Source organism: Peromyscus leucopus, chromosome X (assembly GCF_004664715.2).
Source record: "Peromyscus leucopus breed LL Stock chromosome X, UCI_PerLeu_2.1, whole genome shotgun sequence".
NCBI classification, from domain to species: Eukaryota; Metazoa; Chordata; class Mammalia; order Rodentia; family Cricetidae; genus Peromyscus; species Peromyscus leucopus.
In genome coordinates this window covers 21,771,385-21,778,849 of record NC_051083.1, presented here as the reverse complement: position 1 = coordinate 21,778,849, position 7,465 = coordinate 21,771,385, and the positions used below count along the sequence as shown (strand labels likewise).

The following is a 7,465-nucleotide window of genomic DNA, read 5'->3' as shown; positions in this document are numbered from 1 at the left end:
CCAGGACAGCCAGGGCTACACAGAGAAACCCTGTCTCGAAAACCCAAAAGGAAAAAAAGAAAAACACAATTCTTAGTCCTCTTCCTTCACAGAGGTACTTAATTGGGCACCATTTTCATTTGAATTCATTGTTTATTCCTGCAAAGCTATGGTAACTCTTCTAAGAATAAATGGTTAAATTGTTTTTGAAAAGTTCATACATGCATACAATGTATTTTGATCATATTCACCCCACTTCTCCCCTTAACTTCTAGTTCTATCCCCTACTGCCCATCCCCTCCCAAATTCATCTCTTCCCTTTAAAAATAACTCACTGAGTCTAATTTGTGCTGCTCATATATTCCTCTCTCTCTCTCTCTCTCTCTCTCTCTCTCTCTCTCTCTCTCTCTCTCTCTGTCTCTCTCTCTCTCTGTATGTGTGTGTGTGTGTGGCGGGGTACAACCCACTGGAGTGCTTGACTTACCATGGGCCACACCTTTAAAGCAAACTAACTCTTCCTCTCCTAGAAGCCACCAACTCTAAATCGCCCCTCAGTTAGGGATGGGGCCTCATGAGCTCCTCCCCCTACTTGCGAGAATGTTGAGTGATCTGGTCTCCTATGGGTCGTATGCAGGCAAGCACAGCTGCTGTCAGTTCCTGAGTGCAGTGGTGCTGGCCTGTCCAGAGGACCCTGCCTCACCTCAGTCCTCCCTGACCTCTGGCTCTTACCATCTTCCTGCCCCCTCTTCTGTGATGCTCTCTGAACCTTGGAGGGAAGTGGAGTGATGTCCAATTTGTGGCTGAGAACTACACAGACTCTTAGCCTTTGCACTTTGACCAGTTGTGAATTTCTGTGTTAGCTGCCTACACTGCGCGCGCGCACGCACACACACACACACACACACACACACACACACACACACACACACGCACGCACACACACACACACACACACACACACACATCTCTGACACAGTCTGACTAATCTGTGCATATAGAGGTATGAACTTAGAGGGCAGTTTGATGCTATGTCCATTTTAGCAACACAACAGTAGTAGGTTCATCCCTTGGGACCAGGACCTCCCCAATAATGGGTTTGGGGCCCGATTTCCAGTACCAGGCATGTATTTCCTTCTGTGGAGTAGGCCTTAAATCCAATCAGAAAGTTGCTGGCTACCCTCGCAACCTTTGTGCCACTGCTGTACACATGGGCACCCCTTGCCACACTGGTCATTATTGTTGTTCAGAGTTCACAGCTGGCTATGACTGGTGATGACCCCCTCAGCCCCCAGCAGCCTACATAACACCTTTCAATGCTATGAAAGCTAGCCATTAAGTTGGTAACATCTTAGTCAGTACCAGTTTGATTTCTTCACATTCTGTGTCCAAAGTCTATAGTGTCTTTAGCAATAGCGTTTACCATCAAGTTCTGGTAAGCAACTATGCTGTTAGTTTTGTTAACTTGACACAAACTATATCCACCTGGGAAGAAGAGAGTCAGTCACATAGGCCTGTTGGCAAGTCTGTGAGGGCATTTTCTTGATTAATGATTTATCTGGGAAGGCCCAGTCTACTGTGGGCACTGCCAACCCTGGGCACCTGGATTATATAAAATAAACAAGCTGAGTGATCCATAAAGATATTTTGTATTTGTGGGTCAAAATGTGATATTTGTCTTTCTGAGTCTGAGTTACCTCACTCAGTATAACATTCTCCAGATCCACCTATTTATCTGCAAATCCATAATTTAGTTTTTCTTTATAGCTGAACAAAATTCCATGTTGTATGGGCACCTCATTTTCCTTATCCATCCATCAGGGGGTGGACATGTAGGCTGTTTCCATGTCCTAGCTATTGTGATTAGAGCAGCAATGAACATGGATGCACATGTGTTTCTCTAGTAGGAAATAGAATCCTTTGGGTATATGCCCAGGAGTGGTTTAGCTGGGTCATATGGCAGATCTATTTCTAGTGTTTTAGGATTCTCCGCACTGATGTCCATAGTGGCTGTACCAGTTTGCACTCCCACCAACTGTGTATAAGGATTCCATTACCCACACTCTCATGAGCATTTGTTGTCTTTTACTAATCTCTTCTATTTTAACTGGGGTAATATGAAATCTCAAAGTAGTTTTAATTTGCATTTCTCTGATAGCTAAGGACCAAAAAGTTAGCATTGTTTTTTTTACTGTTCTGTGCTGTAGAATATTAGATGAAGATGTGTTAATTTGTTTATGCTGTGGAATATTTGTTTAATGATGCAAAGATGTACTGCATTCTTTTATGTTTCATTTGTTTAACTCTGTGAAGCTGTGTTACTTTGCCTATGTAAAACACCTGAGAGCTGAACGGCCAATAGCAAGGCAGGAGAAAGGATAGGCAGAGCTGGCATGCAGAGAGAATAAATAGGAGGAGAAATCTGGGAAGAGAAGATCAAGCAGCAAAAGGAGAAGGAGAGGAGGACTCCAGGGGCCAGCCATCCAGCTACACAGCCACTGAGTAAGAAGTACAGAAAGGTGTATAGAATAGAGGAAGATAAAAGCCCAGAGCAAAAGGTAGATGGGATAATTTAAGTTAGAAAAGCTGGCTAGAAACAAGCCAAGCTAAGTTTGGATATTCAGAAGTAAGAAAAAGACTCATTTATTTGGGAGCTGGGTGGTGGACCCCCAAAGAGCAAAGTGCAAAGAGTAAGAAAAAAAATCAACAGTTCTGTATCTTTTTTTTTTTTTTTTTTTTTTGGTTTTTCAAGACAGGGTTTCTCTGTGTAGCTTTACGCCTTTCCTGGAACTCGCTTTGTAGACCAGGCTGGCCTCGAACTCACAGAGATCCGCCTGCCTCTGCTCCTGAGTGCTGGGATTAAAGGCGTGCGCCCCACCGCCCGGCTCAGTTCTGTATCTTTTATGAACAATGCATCCCAGAAATCTTTACAAATCAGTTCATAGGAACTTTTTCTTTTCTTCCGTACTTTCTGGGGCTGGGAATTAAACCCAGGGCAATCTGCATAATAGGTAAATGCTCCAACAGTTATGGAGATGTGCTGTGGGATTATGCTTTTGCAACTGGTTTAGTAAAATGCTAATTGACCAGTAGCCAGGCAGGAAGTATAGGTGGGATAAGCAGACAAGGAGAATTCTGGGAATAGGAAGGTTGAGTCAGGACACACCAGCCTGCCATCCACAGAGCAGCATGTAATGGCACATAGGTAAAGCCGCGGAAAATGTGGCAACATCTAGATTAACAAAAATGGGCTGAGTTTAAATGTAAGAGCTAGTCAGTGGTAGGCCTGAGCGAGTGGCTGAGGAGTTTTAATTAATACAAGCTTCTGAGTGATTATTTTATAAGTGGCTGCAGGGTTTATAAGTGGGGCTGGGCAGGACCGGACAAAACTTCAGCTATAGAGATGCACACCCAGGGTCTCTCAATTTTGTCTTTTCTGTTATGTGTGTAGGTGTTTTGCCTGCATATGTGTCTGTGTACCACATTCATGTTGATTCCTAAGGAGGCCAGAAGAGAGCATCCAATCCCCCAGAACGGGAGTTATAGATGGTTGTGAGACAACTTGCGGATGCTAGGAATTAAACCCAGGTCCTATGCAAGAGCAGCAAGTGCTCTTAACTGCTGAGCCATTTCTCTGGCCCTTCTTTTTTTTTGCAGCTCTTTAGTATTCCTTAATGTGCATGTACACTAATTTTTTCATTTTTATTTATTTATTTTTCTATTATCAGCTTGATACAGTATAAATTCTTATCCTAATAGTGAAATGTTTCACTGATGCTTGCCCAGTTAATTGAGTAAAACCAAAACTTATTATAAGCCACAGTCATCCTAGGGTCCCCCCTGCTATGTAGCCTCCATGGTTCTATGGGTTGTGGTCTGATTGTTCTTTATTTTATATCTAGAATCCACTTATGAGTGAGTACATACCATCACTGTCTTTATGGGTTTGGGTTACCTCACTCATGATGATTTTTTCTAGTTCCATCCATTTGCCTGCAAATTTCATGCTTTCATTGTCTTTTTCTGCTGAGTAGTACTCCATTGTGTATATGTACCACATTTTTCTTTATCCATTCTTCAGTTGACGGGCATCTAGGTTGTTTCCACGTTCTGGCTATTACAAATAGTGCTGCTATGAACATAGTTGAGCATGTATCTTTGTGGTACGAATCAGCATTCCTTGGGTATATGCCCAAGAGTGGTATGGCTGGGTCTTGAGGTAGATTGATTCCCAATTTTCTGAGAAACCACCATACTGATTTCCAAAGTGGTTGTGCATGTACACTAATTTTTTAATCTTGGGTTATTTCCAACTTCTGGTTATCAAGATGAGTAATTTTGCATATGTAACATTTTGCACATTCCCAGGAGTGTAATTACTAATTAGTTACTAATTTATGTCATAAATAGAAGGGACTTGGGGAAGAGAAAGAGATAGTAGGGCAAGAGGGGTAGAAGGAAGACAAATATGATCAAAAATGATACATTCACAGGTGCAAATGTCACTGTGAAAAGAATTGATTTTTACAGTTAATTTATTAATTATAAGAAAATTACTATCTTTAAAAATCTGTTTCAGGGATGCAGGCATATAAACATCACCTGGCTGACAGGGTGAACAGTCTCTGAGGACGCTGTGCAAGATCTCACCCACAACCCCAGCCCCGGAAGATGGGGAACTGCCTCAAATCCCTGACTCGGATGACATCTCCCTGCTTCAAGAGTCTCAGTCCGACCTGGCTAGCGTTGGCGAGCGGACGGAGCCAGATCAGGAGCCGCAGCAGCCGCCATATCAGGAACAAGTTCCCGTTCCCGTCTATCATCCAACACCTAGCCAGACTCGGCTAGCAACTCAGCTGACTGAAGAGGAACAAATTAGAATAGCTCAAAGAATAGGCCTTATACAGCATCTGCCTAAAGGAGTTTATGACCCTGGAAGAAGTGGATCAGAAAAAAAGATCGGGGAGTGTGTGATCTGTATGATGGACTTTGTTTATGGGGACCCAATCCGATTTCTGCCGTGCATGCACATCTATCACCTGGACTGTATAGATGACTGGCTGATGAGATCCTTCACGTGCCCCTCCTGCATGGAGCCGGTTGATGCAGCTCTGCTCTCATCCTATGAGACTGAGCCAGGGTCTCTGTCGGACTTCAAGTGAACCATCATTTTTGGTGGTTCTGATCTTTTGTCACTGAGCCCAAAGATTAGGAAATTAAGATTAGGAATTAAGATCATGCACAAAAGTTTCCTAAAAATTTCTGAATGGCTGCAGATGTTGAGGAAAGTATGTGATATTTTAGAAACTTATGGGGGAAAGTAGGATGGATGGTATTTTTATGTAAAGCCTTGACCCAGTGTTTAAAATATAATTGTTATTAGAAAATCTGTTTCAGTAGCCAAGTGTGGGTATAGGCGTTTCGTACCACACTTGGGAGGCTTAAACAAGAAGATCACAAGTTCGAGGTCAGCCTTAGCTACATGAACAGACTCTGTCTCAAAGCAAATAGACAAAAAATGTAAAGAATACATTGGAAGCTGGGTATGGTGACACATACTTATAATCCCAGAACTCAGGAAGCTGCTGAATCAGGACTATTGAAAATTCCAGAACAGCCATGGCTACATAGCAAGTTAAAGTCCAACCTGATGGGCTAGTACAGTCTGGATCCTGTGAGCTGTCAAGCAGACATACCCAAAAAACTGGGAAGAGAATCAAATGTGGGTGTAGTTCAGTAGCAGATCACATGCGTAGCTTTCTCAAGGCCCCGAGTCCCATCTATAGCACCAAAGGAAAACATTTAAATGTGAGTAAGACAAGCAGAGATAAAGGAAAAAGAAGGTCCAGGTAAAAGCGAGCATGAACAGAGCCCAGCTACCTCCAAAAGCTAGCTTCTATGCTTTTGAGATCTTCATAAAATAGAAGAGCAAATATAAAAAGTATATCATGAGCAGTGATCCCTTTCCTTCCTTCCTTCCTTCCTTCCTTCCTTCCTTCCTTCCTTCCTTCCTTCCTTCCTTCCTTTCTTTCTTTTGTTTGGTTTTTGTTTTGTTTTGAGACAGGGTTTCTCTGTGTAGCTTTGGAGCCTGTCCTGGAACTCGCTCTGTAGACCAAGCTGGCCTCGAACTCAGAGATTCACCTGAGTCTGCCTTCTGAGTGATGAGATTAAAGAAATGTGCCACCACCCGACAAGAAAAAATAATTTAATATAAAAGAACAGTGATCAAATCCCAAAAATGGTATCAGAAGCAAAAAGATAAGACATAATTACACCCTTACATGTTAGAAATGGTTCTGGGGTTCCAAGAAATGACCACACAGTCCAAAGTATTTCAGCAAAGCAAAAAAGTTTTATTTCTGCATATCTGTAAATAGCCATGTCAAATCAAGCAAGATAGCACACCAGTGGAGGTCTCACTGGGTTTTTATTCCTAACATAAAGGAGTCCTGTGCTTCACTCTGAATGATCAGAGCTTGGCTTCACATTCTTAGGTAGTTGACTAACTCACAATTGCACAGCTTTATGATGGCAGGCTGAAACTTTGAACATGAACTTTTACCTTAGAAAAATGATGGCTGGAAGAGGGATTTCTGCCGGATGGAGTCTTTACACATTTCTTTACAGGTGGAACTTTCTCATTGAACTTTTGGCAGCAAAGACAGTACACATTTCCCACATTACAGATAAGAAAAGGCTATCTACAAAACAAATGAAAACTAGACAGAGGGTGGTGGCGCACGCCTTTAATCTCAGCTCTCAGGAGGCAGACGCAGGCAGATCTCTGTAAATTCGAGGCCACCCTGCTCTACAGAGTGAGTTTCAGGACAGCCAGGGCTGTTACACAAAGAAACTGTCTCAAAAAAAAAAAAAAAAAAAAAAGGAAGAAAGGAAGGAAGGAAGAAAAACTCATTAGTATTTCTAACTGAGCTCAGAGAGATTAGAAATGCTACCAGATGGGAGGGGACAATGTAAATCAGAATGAGAAATATTCAGAAACTATGTAGTCCAACTCATGAACACACTAAACACCAAACAAAAGTCATTTAAAAATGCAGACTTAACTACAAGGAAAGTAAGAACCAGTAAACACAACAGATAATGAGTGGCCTGGAGAAACAGATGAAAAGGACAGTTGTGAAGATTAGGAAGACATGAAAAATCTTCTGGTTTCCACATGGAGGACATGTAAGGAACTAAAGAAAAACTTTCAACTTCACAAGAAAAAAAAAAACCACCGAGCAAACAAATTTATGAATGAACTTGTAGAGGGGCCCCAAAACAGCTTGACCACACAGCTGCCATGACAGGCTTAGAGGCCCAGACACAGCTTCTGTGACAGGCTTATTGGCAGGCAACACCCAGACCAGGAAAAGCCATAAGCTGACCCTACCCAGGGAGGGCCTGCATCTAAGGGAAAGTACCTGACATCCCAAACATTCCAACCGTTAGACAAAGTGTCCCTGACTCTAGCACATACCTATTTTTG

At 42.4% G+C, this 7,465-nt stretch overlaps 1 pseudogene; it reads left to right on the top strand.

The window, feature by feature from the left end:
- Positions 1 to 4,638: 4,638 nt before the first annotated feature.
- LOC114683396 lies at positions 4,639 to 5,363 on the top strand (annotated as a pseudogene).
- The last annotated feature ends 2,102 nt before the right edge of the window (positions 5,364 to 7,465 follow it).